The following is a 19,343-nucleotide window of genomic DNA, read 5'->3' on the forward strand; positions in this document are numbered from 1 at the left end:
TGGATCTTCATTTTTGAAGATTCTTGTGTCATGTAAAACTTGGATTAAATAATTTGTTATGGTTTTCCCCCATTAATCTGTCTTTGTCAGTTTTATTTCAAACCTAACCAAGAACTGGAGGAAGGTTGAGGAAACATTTCCTCTCCTGTATTTAACATGTTGTTCCCTAACTCTTTCCACATGTTCAAGTCCTATCTATTTCAATGTCTTCATTTTCAAAGCCACCTTTCCTATAAAGCATTATCTGATAGCTCTTCACTGGGCGGGGGGACCCCAAACTTACTTCTTCTTATTCCTCCTTTATCTGTAATTTCCTTGTGGGGGGCTTTTATTATTTTCTCTCTCTTAATATACTTGCTGATTTATAGGTTTTATATTGTCTTCCATGCATTAGATTAAGTCCTTGAAAGCAAATCAAGGTTATTGTATTGTTTATATAAGAATTGATTATTGAATTAATGATAAATGACAAATTCTCTGTTCTGATGCTCAAATTCTCTCTACATGTCATTATTCCAATTTTCTTTCTGTTGATGATTCTATATAACATCATGAATATTTGTGAATGATTCCAGAATCTTTTTAGCTCTGAGCTCTTGCCTAATGTGTACTTCTATATTTTTAATATCTTGCTTCATCTTTTAAATTTACTATGTTGGAGGCACCCATTTATTATTTTCTCATGTTTTCTATCCAAAACAGGCTAAATATAAATACTACCACTTCTAAATGTCTTCACTGTTCTAGTACTTACAGATGAAGTCTTCCCCATTCTTGTTTTTTAAATGTTATTGTAATTTTTATACCTTTATTTTATTTATTTTTATGTGATGCTAGGAAAGTGACCTACCCACTGAATTATGACCACAACCCCCAATTCTTTTAAATTTATTTTATTTACCATTTTAGCTGTTATTATGGCTATTTTGTTAGTTTTTCATTGTATACTGTGCTTCCCAAATTATAGTATAAACTTCAAGAGGCCAGGAATTTATATATAAATGTGTCACTTCTTTGCTACATCCCTTCCCTCCTTTCTATAATCTCATTTCCCCTCTCTTTCTTTTCCCTCCATCCTCCATTCTCTTAAGAAAACTTAGCTACCACCAGGGGGCAGTGGAAATGTCAGAGATTGGGAGGAAAAAAAAAAAAGGCTAAGGAAATGGGCTCAGGGTTTACCAGTTGATTCTTGTAATAGAACTTAATAAAATATCCCTACATTCTCTAGCTTCATAGAATCAGTTGTTCTATGCTTAATTCTGGCTGCTAGGTTTTGATAGAAGAAAGTATCTGTGAATGCCGTGATCAACTGGTGCATGGGGATAGGTTGGAACATCTTGAGAATGTAAACCAGAAGGAAAAACAAGGCAACTCTGCTAATGATGCTTAAATTTTTAGAGGAATGATCTGTGAAAATGCAGTTAAGTTTATTCTGTTCAGCTGAGGACTAAAAGGTGCGAGTTGTATGGAGTTAGTTTTTGCCTCATTAAGAAGAACTTCTAACAGCAATGATGGAAGAAAAAGTGGTTTTGGATGTATTGTGAAGTAAGCAACCTGCAGGTCTGAAAAGTTCCCCAAACTAGGGGAATTTCTCTTCAAAATGTGGTTGATGATAATCTGGCTTTAGGTTTGAGGTTGGATTAGATGATGTCTGATGACTCTTCTAAGTCTGAGTAAAATCCAGGAGTCGGTTATTTGATCCATATTTCTAATTTAGGCCCCAAAATGGGCCTATAAAATCTCCCTTAGATCTTTGTGACTTTGGTGGATGAAGTAAAATCATGGTCTGTGGTAACTCATTCAGAGTGAACCCTTTGATCTGACTGAATCAGGTGCTGAGAGGTGACTCAGGAATAGATGGTAGGAGTTGGCATCCTCAAAAGGAGATTTATTTTACTTTACTTTTAGAATACTGGGATTGAACCCAGTATTGAACTGAGCTACACCTCAAGTTCTTTTTATTTTCTAAGCAAGACCTAGTCTTGCTTAATTGCTGAGGGTCTTGTAGAGTTGCTGAGGCTTACTCAAACTTGAGATCCTCCTGCCTCAGTCTCTCAAGTGGCTGGGAATACAAACTTGAACCATTTCACCCAGCAAGAGATATGTATTTTAGAAGCCACAGAAGAGCAGAGAACAGTAGACTCTATTCAGCAGACTCTGGGGCTATTGAAGAGAGAGGAAGTATTGATGTAGCTTTTGGTTAATGATTAAGAAGGGGAGAGATGAGAGTAGGAAAGGGGAGTAGTGGTATGTTAGGCTATTTATAGGCTCAAGGACTAGAGAATGCTCAGGTTGTAGTAGAGGTTATAGTAGGCAGGAATTTATTGCAACAATACAGAGAAATAAAAGTAGACAGGTCGATGTTGTTCTGGAAGTTTGTTGAAGATGTAACTGCAGCTGGCCTTTCAGCAGGGACCATCACCTTGTGCACCCTGCTCTAGTGTTTCCACACAGTGAGGTCTCAGTCCTTCTCTCTCTGTTCTTGCTTCTGGTGCCACTGATCATCTTTTCTCTACTCTCCTTCCTACCATCCCAGAGCTTCTGTTTTCTCTCTGCTCTCACTTCCCTCTCTATGCCTTTGTGTATCTACCCTGACTGAGGAGTGTACTTTGTGGTCATATGCCCAAGAGAGAAATTTAGATGGTTCACTGCCTCTCAATAGAGAGCTTTTCTGTTGAACAGAGTGCATCTACCAGACTTTTGGTAGAGAAATGCCAGTTAGACCACCATCATGCTCCATCTGTTGAGCCAAGAATAATAAGCTGTATAAGGAAGTCCTGAAAGGAGGCAATGGCAGGGCAGATTTTCTGAGGCATGAAAGAAGTGGTAGTGTAACTTTCAGGAAGTTGCTTCACCAGACACTTTTGGAAGGAAAACCAGAGTGAATTCATGATGAATAAAAACAACGGCTAAAAGTCAATCTGAAAATACTGTCCAAGGAGTTTTTTTTGTTTTTTTTTTTTAATGAGAAAAAGTATGAAAGACTCTCTTTTTCAACTTGTCTCCCATGAAAAGAGACAAAAATATAGAAAAATAAAAATAATTAGAATGTATTTTTCCCAGCAATGATACCCTGGAAAAACTGCAAAATTCCTCCTGCCCAGATGCCTAGTCCAGTACCCTAGTCCAGTCCTCAATAGGCAAGATTTCAGCTATTTTTTTTGGTGTCTGTGTAGTACGTTCCTTATTTGCTTAAGTTAATTAGAGCCAGTACTTGTTGCTTGTAACCAAGAAACTCTACAAAGAAAGTAGTCCTTTCTAAACTTCTTGTGTAGGGAGTCAGCAAAATCAATCCATGGCAGAAAGCTGATACTTAGATATCTGTGCATCACAGCCCCCAGGAAAAGAGAGACAGGTTCAGAATTAAGTATAGATCAAAAGAATTTAATATTTGAAAACATGCCAGCTCTTTTTAGGTATTAAATAAACTGGGGAAAATGGCACAAATGACAAAAATAAAACTTAGACAGCTTTTAAAAGAAAAAACCTCCAATGACTTCATATCTTTGATGGTATGGAATTAATAACATTACAAAGTATTTAATATGTAGGTGTAGGGATGGTTAATTTCCCCCAACTCAATGATTTATCTGGATTTGCCTGTTGACATCTGACCTACTTTTCAGCATTCCAGGCAGTAATTATCCGAAGCCCTCCCCAAAGTCTCAGTCCATAAAATCCTCCTTTTAATAGACTTAACAAGCCTTTAGCATGCTCCTGCAGCACTTCAAAGTCACATTGGCACCAGGGGAGTGTTTTAACACATGCAACACACGAAGTGCATTCTGGGGTTTCTCAGGCTTAAGACAAAACTGTAGGGACACAGACATTAGGAACTGTAATCTGGGGAGACTCATATTCTGGAGGGAATCCTTGGGATGTGAGAAGGGAATGGTGATAGAGTTTTGGGTTCTTAAAGTTCTTGAGAAAAAGGAAATAATCTGAGATGAATCCTGTTTGAACCAGGCAGTGGACTATTCTGATGAAGTCCATCCCATTCTTAAAGTTACCCCATTAACTTTTCAGTTTGGTTCAGGCAATATGGGAATGGCAGGACCAAAGTTATGTTACTCTTAAATCCCTTTCCCATCCATTCAGAGATTCCATTTCTATTCCTACTTACATACATTGCAGATAGGGATTCCAGTTAATGTGCTCTGCCTACAAAGTTAAAATGTCCACCTGCTCATATGCTCAGAAAGGAGCAAGGAGGAAAGCATTTATTAATTGGTTCCAGAGGTTCTGTGTCTGCCAAATGTTTCTCAAAATCAAGTATGACACAATTGGGGCAATATAGTAATTGTTTAGTTATTTGAGAACTGCAATGTGGAAACTGCTAGTCATATATGGCTACTTAAGTTTAAACTAATTAAAATTGCATAAAAATTCAAACCAGGGGCTGGGATTGTGGCTCAGTGATAGAGCCCTCGTCTAGCATGTGGGAGGCCCTGGATTCCATCCTCAGCACCACATAAAAATAAATAAACTAAATAAAGGTATTGTGTTCAACTACTTCTAAAAACTAAATATTTAAAAAAAATTCAAACCATCTATTACATAAGCTACATTTAAAAAGGTCAATAAGTGGCCAGTGGCTACTGCACTGGACAAGATTTATGGAACATTTCCATAATTGCGGAAAGGTTCATAGGACAGCAGTATTCTGGAATAATGAATTCCATTCCACCATCATTGTGTTTTTACCTGTACTAGTTAGAACAAACAAACAAACAAACAAACAAACAAAAAACTGCCCAGGAGAGACAGGGAATGTATCTCAGTGGTAGACTGCCTGGCTAGTGCGCACAAAGTCCTAGGATCAGTGCCCAATGTCAAATAAATAAATAAAAACTTCCCAGTAGATATCTTTTTTTCTCTCAAGTATTCTTATATAAAGGTGTGCTGTATTGTGTAAAAACATAATTAGTTATCCCACCAACCTTGGAACCTGTGATTATTCTAACGCTTAATATTTCATCCTCCTCTAGTTCAGCTAGGAACTGTGTCTAAAGAAGGTGATTACAAAGTGTAAGTCATAAATATAGGCAATTAAATCATTACAATGAGAATGAAAACTTTCCTGGAATCAAGCGGAAAATTATTTCAACAGTAAATTTTATTTTTGCTGTGAAGATAGTTCAGTATTCTTAAAAAATAAGCTCTGAACTTTCTTAGACAAATATGAACGCCTTAGTTACTATATACTTTGCAGTTGAAATATTGTGCTAGCTAAGTGCTTGTTTTATTCATAAAAGATGATGGTGTCTGTATTACACAAGCAAGGCTATTTGTGTACTTCAAACACATCATTCTAAAAGATCTGCCACTTGATGTATCTAACGTGTATAGTGCAATTATCAATTGGCCTGAAACAGGTTCTAAATGTTTCTAGGATTTAAAGAACTGTAGTCCCTTTAAAAGTGATTACTATTAGGCTCACTGAAAAAAAGCTCATTAAATATATTTGTAAATTAAAATTAACAAATTTTTTTCAAATGCTTGTAAATTCGTTTTTAGTTTATGTAAATTTTTGAAGTTGGAATTATACTCAAGTTCCAACCTTCACATTATAAACTATGTGCTAACTCCTCTGGCTAGAACTTTGGTGTATCTAGTCTAAAAGATTATTTAGTGGAGAAAGTGAAGGAAATTTTTAAAATCCTTATCTCTATGCATTCCTCACTCCTACATAAATGTTTATACCTGTTTGGCATTTTAAGGCCATCCTTTGAAAATCATGAAAAGAAAAAGCTGTATAGCTAATTTACATTGCTAATTAAGTTCCCATAGATCAGACCTCAACCAAACCAAAAAAGAAAACAACAACAACTAGGTAGCTGGGCGATGTATTTGTTTAATAGCGAGCTTGCTGAGTATTAATCCAGTATTTATATTTTGCTTAAGCTGGGGGTCTTCCTCTCCGGACACCACCACTTTCTTGTAGACTTCCAGGTAGAGTCCAACTCTTCTTTGGCCTCAGGAGGTAGTGAGAGGAGCCCGAAAGTTGACAAAGCCTGAAACATCTGGCCGCGCAGTGCGGGAGCCAACCAGACTGGAGCGGGCCTGACCAGAACAAGCCGGACAGTGGGCGTGGCGTTCTGGGGGCGTGGCCCCGTGAGACGGTCACGTGTCTGTCCAGCCGCCAACAATTCGGGAAGGCGCGCGCGCGCGCTCTCCAGGCCGGCACCGGGGAGGGGCAGTGTACCCTAGCGGAGTCGCACCGCCTCCCTCTTTGCCGGGTGGCCAGCGCCCGGGCCCAGTAGGGTCCTCGGGAGTGCGAGCCGGAGTCGGAGACGGCCGCTTCAACAACGTGGGGCTGGCAGACGGAAAGCCTGTGGTCGTGGCCCTCGCCTCAGGAGTTGTGGGAGCCTGGGTGACCGCGTAGGTCAGTTTCTCGCGGCCGACCTCGCCTGGAATCCGAGGCAGCCTCGGGTTCCTGCCAGCCCGGTGCTCCGGGTGGTCTGCCCGCGCCTGGTGGGAGGTGAGCGCTCCTCTCCCGGGAGTCTCGAAGGCTGGTCAGGTTCGAGATGCCGCAGCGCGATCTCGGCTTCCCGGCGGCGGCTGGCTCCCCCAGCACTGCAGGAAGTTGTTAAAAGTAACAAACTGTTGGCATTTGTTGCACTTCCACTACGAGGTGCTTCGACTTAGTGCTGGTGCCACATGCATCACCTACCAAGCCTTCAGCTGCGTGCTTTCTTGGTACTTCCATGTGTGCATGGTAACTTTTAGTTTCCCTCTAACAACGGGAGGGGAGGATTGATTCACAATGGAAGTCACGAGTTGTTCATGTGACCATGTTTATTATGTACCGCATGGTCGGTTCAACACACGTGAAAAAATCGTAGGGGTATCAGCGTGAAAGACCGCAGCTGCACAATAGAAACTGGTGGGAGGTGAGCGCTCCTCCCCCGGGAGTCTCGAAGGCTGGTCAGGTTCTCACTTATCCTGAGGCCCTGATGATTGGCAGGAGATGTCAAAGGAGGTTATCCTGACTTAGCTTTCAGGTGTCTTTTTTTTTTTTTTTTTTTTAATGCAGACAATATTGTGAAATTGAATTGTTTGCAGTGAGATAGTGTAAGTTAAGGGTGCTTGAATGTTCCTAATGTACTTGTCAGGCTTTATGAATGGTTGAATAAGTCAGTTGTGAAACCAGTGATGTGTTTCCCTAGAAATTTAAGTATGCACAGTAGTAGATGCATTTTGGATATAGAGTTTGGGACACCCTCATCTCTTTACCCAGCATTTGGAAAATAGTTTGTTGGCTTGAAGTCTATCAGTGTTCTTATTCTAACTGTGATACTTTGGAATTTTTGCCAAAGTATGCTAGATAATACATTCTGAACCCCTCAGCTGAAATTGTAAAGCTCTATTAATCGGAGAATAGCCACAAAATCTGCTCTAAATCTCCCCAATTCTAAATTACTAGGTGGAATCTATCCATAGGCTATAGGAAGAAAACAGTAACAGTGATTTAATTTTTTTTCATTTCCCCCAGACAAAGTAATTTTCTAACAGCGTTTAAAAAATGATATTCAAAATGGGAGTTAACAGCCATAAATTGAGTAGAATTTATCTGAAGTAGTTGTATCTGTATGTAGGATTTTGAGAATGTCTTTTATCAGATGACAATTGCTAGATATCTAATTGTGAATCAGTAGGAATTTGTGGTGGATGGCTAATGCTTGTCCCTGGAGGCTGCTCATTTTTGCAGGTATTGTAGCAATATGTGGACCTGTGTTTCAGATCAGCCAGGTTGTATATCTTAAAGACACTCCTCCCCCAGAATTGCCTTAAATCAAAGAAAAATTATACTGTTTAACACCAACAATTAAGAATACAGCCAATCTCTTTTGAGTGATGTCTGTTAAATAAATTACAAGTTTTCTCCTTAGAGATACAGCTATGTATTTGATCATGCTTTTCAATTGGAACTCTGTTGTGGCAATTTCTTAACCTGTTGACATTACTGTTAAGCAAGCTTCATAAGTATTCCCTTAAAAAATCAAAGTAGAAATATACTTAAGTGAGAACACTTGGAGGAGACAATAAGCTAGTATGTGCATGTGAGAAATTGAACATCGGAAAATTTAAGCTGTGTCTATCAGAATTTTGACTCTGCAAATTCTGAGCAGTTCCTAGAAAGAGTACAGGTTTTGGCTATGCAGGAACCTGCTTATACCAACAATTCATTAATGAAGTTTCAGTAAAGATTCACACACTCTGTATAGTATATATTTACGATTTACAATCCTGGTGACATGTCTTTTACGATGTTCGTGATCCCTAGAAATGTTGAGTTTTTCTCACTTTACATGATTTCCCCCATCAATGTTATATCCATATTGTCAGTACTAAGGAGGTGGGCAAATATAAGAAAGTTTTAATGCAGTCAGTAAGAGGTTGTAGTAATTTGCTGATAGATTTTTATCTGAGTTCTTATTCATCAACCTTCAAGTAGAAAATGATGCACTATATAGTGAAGCAGTCCTTCACTGGGCATTTCCCTATCATGTGACAATAGAAAGTAACCACATGTGTATTTTGTGTTTAAAGCTTCCGTTTAAAAGATTGGAGTTGTGGTGCGTGTCTGTAGTCCCAGCTACTACTCCAGAGGCTGAAGCAGGAGAATCAGTTGAGACCAGGCTTTCAAGGCCATGTTGGATGACAGTGAAACCCCTGTCTCAAATAAACAAACAAAAATAACAAGAACAACAGCAAATAAGTCCCTATAAAGAGAAACTTCTATGATGCATAACTGGTCATTGAATGTAGAAAAAATCATAAATAACCAGTGAATATATAGGGTTGGTGTCTAATTATGTCAATTTGGCAGCAATATTGAATATGAATAAGAAAGTTCACATATAAAGTGAACAATAATTTGTTATAAACATTGTATGCTGATTTCAGTGGTTTACATGCTGTTATAATTATAGTTCAACTGTCATTTTTCCCCCAGAGGAGCAATGCTCTTAATGAGGGGACAGAGATTAGAGGGAAAGTTTTAGTGAATTAAAAATTGATTGCCAAGTGCACCTGTGAAAATACACCTATATTTTCAGTTACTCAGGAGCCTGTGGTAAGAGAAATGCAATTTTAAGGCCAGCCTTAGCAACTTAACAAGACCCTGTCTCAAAGAAAGGACTGGGGATACTGTAGTTCAGTTGTACAGCACCTGTATTAAAAAACAAAAAACAAACAAACAAACAAAAAAACCCCCAAAAAACCTTTATAAAACAACAATGTGAATGCTTCCTAAAATAGCTCTTATAAATTGCTGTTTTCCTTGAATTGCTGAGTTTTGGATATTTCTTTTCAGATAATAAAGCTTTGTAAAACTAGAGGGACACAGGCAAGGTGGTGCACACCTGTAATCCCAGCAGCTCCTGAGGCTGAGACAAGGAGCGTTGCGGGTTCAAAGCCAGCCTCAACTGTGATGAGGCACTTAGCAACTCAGTGAGACCCTGTCTCTAAATAAAATACAAAATAGAGCTAGAGATGTGGCTCAGTGGTTGGGTGCCACTGAGTTCAATCCCTGGTACAAAAAAAAAAAAAAAAAAAACAAGTGGAACGACATACTATAATTCAGATTTTACTTCCTCAGTGCTCACATAGGAACAAATATTAGAATCAGTGGCCTTTAATTTTAGAGGCTGATTTGAATTTTATGAACTATATAGCTTTGTCACAGCTCATGCTTAGAAGTTACAGCTTCTGGCTGTTACTCTACTATCATATTTGGCAAGTAACTTTAATTTTGTGCTTTTCAGTTTTTCAATTCTGAAATTGGTGTCAGATCACACATGAATCTCTGCCAATGTTGAATTTCTAAAACAAGCAAAAAGTGCCCTTAATGGTTTGGGTTAAAACAAATGTCATACTTGTGTGGGAATATATGTGTATATGAGTGTGACACACATCGCTATATGATCACATCAGAGAACTTACTGATTGCTCACTACAAACTAACAAGATTTAGAGCAGAAATTAATTTTCTTGTCATTGCTATGTTTTTAAAAAGTAACTTTAATTTTTAATACTTTCCCAATATTAAAAGAATGTCAGGAAGAAACATATCATTAAGCAGCTAACCACTTTGGAGTGAAGTGCTAAACATGCTACAGTTTTTTTTTTTTGTTTTTTTTTGTAAACTTTAATTGTTGGATGTATTTCAAAAATTATATTAATATCAAGCACAAAAGCTGTATCTGAGAATTTTTTCTGGCTTGTGTGTGGGTGTAGACACGCACGCTGGAGCCCTAACCCAGGGACTTGTATATGCTAGGCAGTTGCTCTATCTCTGAACCACATCCTCAGTTGTGTAAGTTTTAACCACTACATATGGTTTTAATGATTTCTGAATTGTTAAACTCCCCAATCCATTTGTAGAACCGTTTCATCATTTAAACTAAAACTATACCATTAAATAATAGTTCCCATTTTTCCTTCCCTTAGCCCTTGGCGAACACTATTCAACTCTAGTCTTTATTAATTACTAGCTATGTTGTAAGTGAAATCATACAATGTTGTAAGTGAAATCATACAATATTTGTCTTTAGTGTGTCTGGCTTATTTCACTTAGCAAAATGTTTTTAAGGTTCATCTATGTTCTAGCATGTGTCAGAATTTTCTTTTAAAGGCTGGATTATATTCCATTGTGTGTATTTACCACATTTTGTTTTTCCATTCAACTGTCAATGGATTTTCGAGTTGCTTCTACCTCTTGGATATTCTGGATAATGCTGCTGTGAACATAAGTGTTCAAATATCTGTTTGATTCCCTCCTTTCAGTTTTTTGGGGGGACACAGAAGTAGAATTGCTGGATTATATGGAAATTCTATGTTTATTTATTTGAGGAACCACTGTACTTATGTTTTATGATGTGCAGTTAAATATTACAGGGATGATTGAAAAAGTTTAGCTTGGATGTCTTTGAATTTTAAACTTTTCAAATACTTTTAAAACTCTGACACATTGTTAAATACTTAAGTTTCTGATGTTGTGGTGAATTAGCTCTTATCGAACTTCATTATCTTTAAATTATCTAGGAATTTTCTACTTTGATTCTAGAGAATTCTTTGATTTTGAAATTATGCTTAAAAGTAGCCATTTAAATTATAAAATAGATTCCTGACCAAGTTTACCATGTCATGATCGCCTTTTAAGCCAAAAGTTTTAGAGTCTCTGCTAAGATTTCAAAAATGCTGGGATCACAGAACTTATCTACTAAATTGAGTTTTCAGCAGCACAAAATTATCAGGTATGAGCGCCGGTTTAATTTATTTGTAGTGTTTAAAATACAATAAAATGTAGAAATTTGCTTTCTACACAAAGAAAGAAAATGTAAATTTGCTTTCTTCAAAAATAAATAAAAATTAAAAGTTTGCCTTCTTGGTTTTGGAAGAAAGGAAACATGGCAGAAACGTTCTGTAGTCTCCCAGTTTTTGAAATCCACGTTTTCTGTCAAGTTTTTTTCCCTTGAAGACATTCTTATGACCATTAAATTCTCTAATTAATAAATTAGAACATGGAATTGGGTGAATGTGAAAAGACTGAATGAAAATCATCCCCACAAAGTGATCAGGAAAAAATACTGTTTAGTTCAATGATAAAGTCTGGCACCATGGCTGTCATCTCTAGTCCCAAGTAAATTGGAGGCTGAGGCAGGAGGATAGCCTGCCTCAGGGATTCAAGGGATTCAAGACCAACCTGGGCAACATAGACCTTACTCAAAAAACAAACAAAAAATCCAACCAAAACTATATTCAGTATAGCAAAAACCCTTTCTAACAAGCTTCATTAAGGGATAACTTGTGTTTTTCTTTGGGCTTAAACATCAGAGACAAAGCACTTTTCTGTAATAAACTCTCATGGTTTTGGAATCTTTTAAAAAAATCTGTTCAACATGAATTTGATTTTTTTTTAATCAATGTAATTTTTAGTCACAGAAATTAAATACTTTATAAAGAAACATCAAATTAAGCAAAGTAGGAGTTAATAATTCTAATAATCTTGGAGGATATTTTAAAATGTTCTCCCTTCTTTGGTATGATTTTTATTTCCTATAGCATGTTAGAAATAAACTTAGTTTTCTTTTGCAAGAAAAATTGTAAATTCATTCTAGGGGGAAATTTGATTGCTCCCAAAGAACTATGTCTCCATTCATCTGGTTAACTGATATTTGATTACCTACTGTGTTCTAGGCACCATGTTAGATAGGGATATAATGGGGACATAATAGTCACAGGATACTTGTTCTGGTCTAGTTTATAGTCCAGTCCAGGAATAGCCAAAGAAATGGAGTGATTGGGAATGGAGGGGGCAAGTCATACCTCTCTCCAGAAAGGTAGAAAGCAATTTATTTGTACATTTGCCTTCCCCATTACATTTACGGGTTTTTCTAGCGTAAGACATGGTTTTATCATCAGTGTGTTATCAAAGGTCAGAGCAATGTCAAAAATGTGTAGCCTTCAACTCAGTGTTCACTGATTCATTTCCTCGTGTGGTATTAGGGATAGGGAAAGTGGTTCTGGCCCTAATGGTGACAGGGGAACTGCAGCTTCATGTGGATGTCATGTCGAACACCTGAGCCCGCCTCTTTCATTTATGCCAAAGTTTTCCTCCTTTCTGGTTCAAGCTTCACACCCTGGAAGCATGCCCAGGTATCTAATATCCTAAAAGTAAAGTCCTCACCTTCTCTTCAGAAGGAAGTTACTTTAAAGGGAACTAGTTCTTTTTTATTCTCCACTCATTCTTCAATGTACCAATTTTCCCCTGCCACTTATTTCCACTGAAAAGTATTTCATCAATGGCCTTCTATTTGCCAAACCCCTAGGCAGTGTTAGGCACTATCCTTCATACCCTTTTTTGGCATTTCATTCCCATTCACACCCCTTAAGTGTGCTAATATTCTCTACTTCTAATACTTCTGTGCTGATACCCTCTACTCTCTCTCCCTCTACTTTTAGTCTTTTTTTTTTTTTTTTTTAGCTCCTCTTCACTGTCCCCCTCTTCCAGTATATAGGGCATTTTACCCCTGTGATAACTCCTCCTGGTGTTTTTTTTTTTTTTAAATGAGGGTCTTACCCATGCCTAGCATGTGCTCTGCCACTGATCTACACCCCCAGTCCCAACTGTTTAAATTCTAACCTATAGATGCTCTCTTGTGCTTAAGCTGTTATTACTTAATTTCTTAATAAGCATTTCCATTTCCCACAGGAATCTCAAACTCACTACAACCAAAATTGTATCTTTTCTATCCCATATCTTGATTGATTTCTATATTTTTTTATCTGGTTGTACAGGTTACAAACCTTGTATACCCTTGTGATGTTGGGGAATGACTTTAGGAACCGGTTTAAATTTCATTTTCTCTGTAATACCTTCCATAATTAATGTAGGCAAAGAGCTAATGACTCCTTTTCTTCATGCAACCACTGTCCCTTATACATTGGTGCCACAGTCTGGCTGGGCACAATTCAGGAGCCACTTGCCAAAAGAAATGAACTTTATTTTAGAACACACACACCGCACCACACAGCTCCTCAGGAAAAACCTTCAGAGCCCAACTGCCACCAATGGCTTCCCACAAGCCTCTCTACCTCCCCCACTCCCCCTGCTCTTGAGGCTGATTGGCTGGGTTGCATGGGCAGAGCCAAAATCAGTCCCCCAATGAGCAGCTCCATGGGTGGGGAAACAGCCCAATGAGCATCACCGCAAAGGAGCCAATCAGTTGGCAGCTAGAAGTTTGCTGGGGCCACTGTGAGCCAATCATCAGCTGGCAGCTGGAAGTTTGCTGGGCTCTCAACATCTCCCCCTCTCTGTTTAAACAACAAGCATGTGGCTTAGGAACCATGCCTGCCTTAGGTTGTCCAATACTACATATGGTCCTTACCCGTCATCGGATGAGCTGACCTCAAGGCATCAGCCTCCTGTCTTAGGTTGGTACCATTGCAATTGGATCTTACCCGTCATTGACTACCAGTCCAATATACAGCCACACCTGGGGATAGGTCTTTGTACCATCAGTGGGGTGAGGTTCTTTGCCTCACCTCTGTTGGCCCCCAACTTTTAGCTGAACGACCATCACAAGCAGAAAGGAGGAGGATACACCAAGCCAATTGATGGCTCCTTTTGGAAAAATTGTACCACCGATGACACCATCTGCAAAAATACCCCAACACTACCACAAGTCGCTGCACCAACAGATAGTTCACAATGCATACAAGTGAGTTCACAATGCATACAAGTGATACATAGTCCAGGCAAGTTCTGCAAGCAGTTCAGTGATGGCTATTGCAGAAGCTGTAGATTGGTTTTATCTTTGTCTTCACCGGCACTGGGATGAAGATAGGAATTCTGGCAATAATGGCTAAAGAAAAAAATTATGTAACATTCCAGAAGGCACTAAAAGAAAACAATTTTCTGAACAATTTACATTATCTTGAACAGAATTATTAAATATAATGAAAAGGAAAGGTGAAAGTAAACAAACAGATCTGTTAACCTCCTTTTTTGTTCACATATTAAAACAATCCTCAACAGCTGTTTACCCAATTTAAATTAAACCATTTAAATCACATGAATAAAAAAAAATTTGGATCCATTTTTTCATGAGAGCTCATCATATATGATGTATGGACATACGTACATACAAACATACAACATAAAACACAAGTGTGCACACAACACATAACATAATAGTAAAGGCCTTATAACATTTTACAGGTGAAATCTCCATTGCAATGTTTAAAAACTCTATAGTTAAAAAATAGAACTGATCAGCAAAACATTAACCTAGGTCTGTATGAGCTAAAAAAACAAAATAGAACTTCATGATGTGGGAAAGGGTAATAATAAAATAGATATTGAAAAAAGCATCCTGGTTCTGTCGCAGATGTAAGAATAGCCAAACTGGAGTTTTGGATATCAGTTGTTATGGATTTGAGCCAAATCATCTTCTTTTTGGTCTGTAGAAATCGCTTTAGTTAATCTTTCTGGAATCCAAATCAGCTGCTGTTCTCCCTGTGGAAACACACAAACAGACCCCCGACTCCAGACAATTACTGGGTCAGGACCTTTCCATTGTCCTGTTAGAATATCCTTCCAAAGTACCTTGGGCTTATGTACATTTTTTGGACACATATGCCTTTCCGCAGCACTAAGCCCTGATGAATCAAAATTTTAAAAGTTTAGAGTAAAAAGGGTTATTTTAAGTTTATCTTTGGGGTATATATACCCCTTCCCAATTCCCTCTTTTTGCTTTAATAAGTACATTTTAATAGTTTGATGAGCTCTTTCAACTATGCCTTGTCCCTGTGGATGGTATGGGATTCCTGTTATATGAGTAATGCCAAATGATGAGCAAAATTGTTTAAAAGAGGTAGAAATATAACCAGGGGCATTATCTGTTTTTAACTGTTTTGGAACGCCCACAGTGACAAAATTTTGTAAACAATGAGCTATAATATCTTTAGTTTTTTCTCCGGCATGAAGGGAGCCCATCAAAAATCCAGAAGAAGTATCAACTGTAACATGCAAATATTTTAATTTTCCAAATTCTGGCAAGTGTGTGACGTCCATCTGCCAAATATGGTTAGGTATCAGTCCTCTAGGATTGACTCCAAGATTAACTTGTGGTAAAAAGGTCACACAGTTTTGACATTGTTTTATTATTTGTCTAGCTTGTTCCTTAGTTATTTTAAAATGCTTTTGTAAAGTATTAGCATTGACATGGAACTTTTTATGAAAATTTGTAGCTTCTTCTAGTGTAGAGAAAATATGTATGTCATGTGTAGTTTTATCTGCTAAATCATTGCCCAAACTAAGGGCTCCAGGCAATCCTGTATGTGCCCTGATATGTCCTATAAAGAACGGATCTTTTCTGTCCCAGAATAGACTTTGTATAGTGGAAAGCAAAGAGAAAACAGTAGAGGAAGGGGAAATCCTACCAGCATCTTCAAGGGATACTATAGCATTAACTATATACTGACTATCGGAAAATAAATTGAATACAGAATCTTTAAACATCACAAAAGCTTGTAATACTGCATTAAGCTCTACCTTTTGAGCTGATTGTTTGGGTACTAAAAATGTAAAAGTTTGATCAGGTGTAACTATTGCTGCTGTACCATTATTTGACCCATCAGTGAATATATTTGGAGCATTCATGATAGGTGTTTTTCTTGTCATTTTTGGAAAAATTACAGGATGTGATGACCAAAAAGACAATAAAGGATTAGATGGTAAGTGGTTATCAAATGAAACATTAGATTTGCACATGATTATTGCCCAAGTATTTAACTCATTAGCTAACTCATCAATTTGATTCATAGTGTATGGAGTAATAATTTTATTGGGAGAAATTCCAAACACTCCCTTTGCTCCTTTTATTCCTTTGAGTATTAATTGTCCTACAGCCTCAGGATACCTAGTAAGAATAGTGTTAGGAGAAAAAGATAAATGTATCCATAATAATGGACCTTCTTGCCAAAATACTCCTGTAGGAATATTTTTTGTTGGTAGTACAATAAATAATAAAGGCAAACTTATATCAATTCTATCCAAATGCATATTTTCCATATATGTTTCAATGATTTTTAATGCCTTTCTTGCTTCAGGCATTAACATTTGGGGTGAATTTGGATCTGATGGACCTTTTAGGATATCAAATAAAGGTCCCAACTCTCCTGTTGGTATACCTAGATAAGGTCTTATCCAACTTATGTCTCCTAATAACTTTTGAAAGTCATTAAGTGATTTGAGTTGATCTACTCGTATTTGAATTTTTGGTGGACGGACCATGGTTGAGGATAATAGAACTCCTAAATAATTAATTGGAAGATTTTATTGTACTTTATCTATTGTTATCTCTAGATTATAATTTTTTAATAAGTTTGTAAGTGTGGCATAACATTCTAGCAATGTGTTTTTATCTTTGTGTGCTAATAATACATCATCCATATAGTGAAATATTTGTAGTTCAGGATTTTGATTTCTAAGTGGCTGGATTACTTTGTTAACATAAATTTGACACATAGTTGGGCTGTTAGCCATCCCTGGAGGGAGTACTTTCCATTCATATCTCTGATCGGGACCTTCATGATTCAGTGCAGGGATAGTAAATGCAAAATATGGACTATCCTCAGGATGAATTGGAATTGAAAAAAAAAATCTTTAATATCTATAACTAAAACATACCAAGTTTTTGGCAAAGCAGACAATTGAGGAATCCCCGATTGAGCAGGTCCCATAATAACCATCTCATTATTAATGGCTCTTAAATCTTGCAATAATCTCCATTTACCAGATTTCTTTTTATGACAAAAATGGGAGTATTATGGGGAGATACAGAAGGTTGTATATGTCGTTCCGCTAATTGTTGTTTGACCAGGTCATGGGCTGCTTGTATCTTTTCTTTAGTCAGGGGCCACTGAGGAACCCATACTGGTCTTTCTGATTTCCAAGTAATTTTTATTGTCTCAGTGGCCCTCTCTGAAAATCCAACCCATGTCTGTCCGTTCCTTGATCTATTTGTATTGGTGCTGCTATACCTTGTTCTTATTTTTATAATCTTTTTCCTTTCCTAAAACCTTGTCTAGTCATAATAGTGGGTGCATTTTGGTTGATGTTATTTGTTAATGTCAACCCTGATTGATCTAGGACATCTTGTCCCCATAAATTTATGGAAAGATGATCCAATACATATGGCTGTATAGTTCCTTCACATCCTTCAGGATCCTTCCAATCTAATACCATTGCACTTCTGGGGATTAGTCGCCACTCCTAGGCCTCGAAGCGTTTGAGTGGCTTGTTGTAATGGCCAATGTTTTGGCCATTCTTGACGAGAGATGATGCTAAGGTCTGCACCTGTATCCAGTAGCCCATTAAATTCATGTCCTTGAATATTTAGTTTTAGCATGAGGCGAGAATCTAAATTTAAAGAAAGCATAGCCCAATCTACTCCTGTGGAGCCTAATCCCTTGGAACCTCTTTCTATAGTACGACTGGAAAATTTATCATGTAGGCTGGGTATTATTAGTAACTGTGCTATTCTATCTCCTGGTGAAATTACTGATATGCCCTTTGGAGAACTGGCTATAATTTTTATTTCACCTTCATAATCAGGATCAATTACCCCAGGACTTATCATAAGTCCTTTTAGAGTAGAAGAGCTACGTCCCAATAATAAGCCTACTGTTCCTTGGGGAAGAGGTCCTTTTACCCCTGTGGGAATGATTTGAACTCCCATCTCTGGAGTTAGTACTGATCTGGCGGAGGTGCAGATGTCCAACCCTGCGCTCCCTCTGGTTTGTCTGATGAGGGATCTAATGGACAATGTGTCCTGGGCACTACCCTGATGGGGTTGCTGGGTTCCTCCAGTGCTCCGTATATTTATGGTCTTGGGCCCCGGAGCATTGGGCCCCCCTGTCCATTTTTTGGCAATGGAGCCCAATGCCTTTCTCCACGATATCGTGGATAAACACCTGGTCCTTGTTCATTTTTTGATAATGGAGTACCCTCTATGGTGGTTGGAGAATGGCATTCATTAGCCCAATGTCTCCCTCTATGGCATTGTGGGCAAATACCTGGTATTCTAGTTTTGTTAAACCCTCCTCCTATGGGGCAATTCCTTTTAAAATGTCCTGTTTGTTCACAATTGTAGCATGTTCTTGGCCTGGCATCTAAAGCCTGTTTTACTGCAGCTGCCACGACTTGCTCTTGTTCATTAATGTCTCTACATAATTTAATATATGTGTTTAAATCTTCATGTTTCCATGGTCTAATGACTTCTCTGCACCAACGATTTGCTTGCTCATAAGCCAGTTGTTTTTATTAATGGCATTGCTTGTTCTGTATTCCCCAAAACTCTGGTAGCTGTTTGAATAAGCCTATCTACAAATTCAGCGTAAGATTCATTAGCTCCTTGTATTACCTTAGATAATTGACCTTGTAAACCTCCATGTCCTTGTAAAGTCTTCCATGCCCTAACCGCATCTACAGCAATTTGTGCTGTATACGCCAGGATCATATGCAATTTGTTGCTGCTGATCCTCATAGGGTCCGTTTCCTAACAACATATCTAGATTTCTCTGAGGATAACCAGCTGCTACATTTCGCATAGCCGTCTCCTTGCAAAATTCCTCATTGGTAACCTTCCATAACAGGTATTGTCCTCCATTTAGCACAGCTTTACACATATTAGCCCAATCTGCTGGCGTCATGTTCAGGTTGTTAATGGATTCGACCATGCTTACAGTGAAGGGTGCTTGAGGACCATAGGTTGTTACAGCCTCTTTTAGCTGCTTCACTGTTTTGAAATTTAAAGCATGGTGAATTCGTT

General features: G+C 38.0%; 1 protein-coding gene across 2 annotated transcripts in view; it reads left to right on the forward strand.

Moving 5' to 3' along the window:
* Positions 1-6,200: 6,200 nt before the first annotated feature.
* Osbpl1a (oxysterol binding protein like 1A) overlaps positions 6,201-19,343 on the forward strand; it is a 206,631-nt gene continuing 193,488 nt past the window's right edge. The window contains exon 1 of one of the 2 annotated variants that reach the window (XM_076837292.2): positions 6,201-6,481. The gene's annotated coding sequence lies outside the window, so the exon portion shown is untranslated. The remainder of the gene's footprint in view (positions 6,482-19,343) is intronic. The other variant, XM_076837290.2, reaches the window with a different exon arrangement.

Source organism: Callospermophilus lateralis, chromosome 17 (assembly GCF_048772815.1).
Source record: "Callospermophilus lateralis isolate mCalLat2 chromosome 17, mCalLat2.hap1, whole genome shotgun sequence".
NCBI lineage: Eukaryota > Metazoa > Chordata > Mammalia > Rodentia > Sciuridae > Callospermophilus > Callospermophilus lateralis.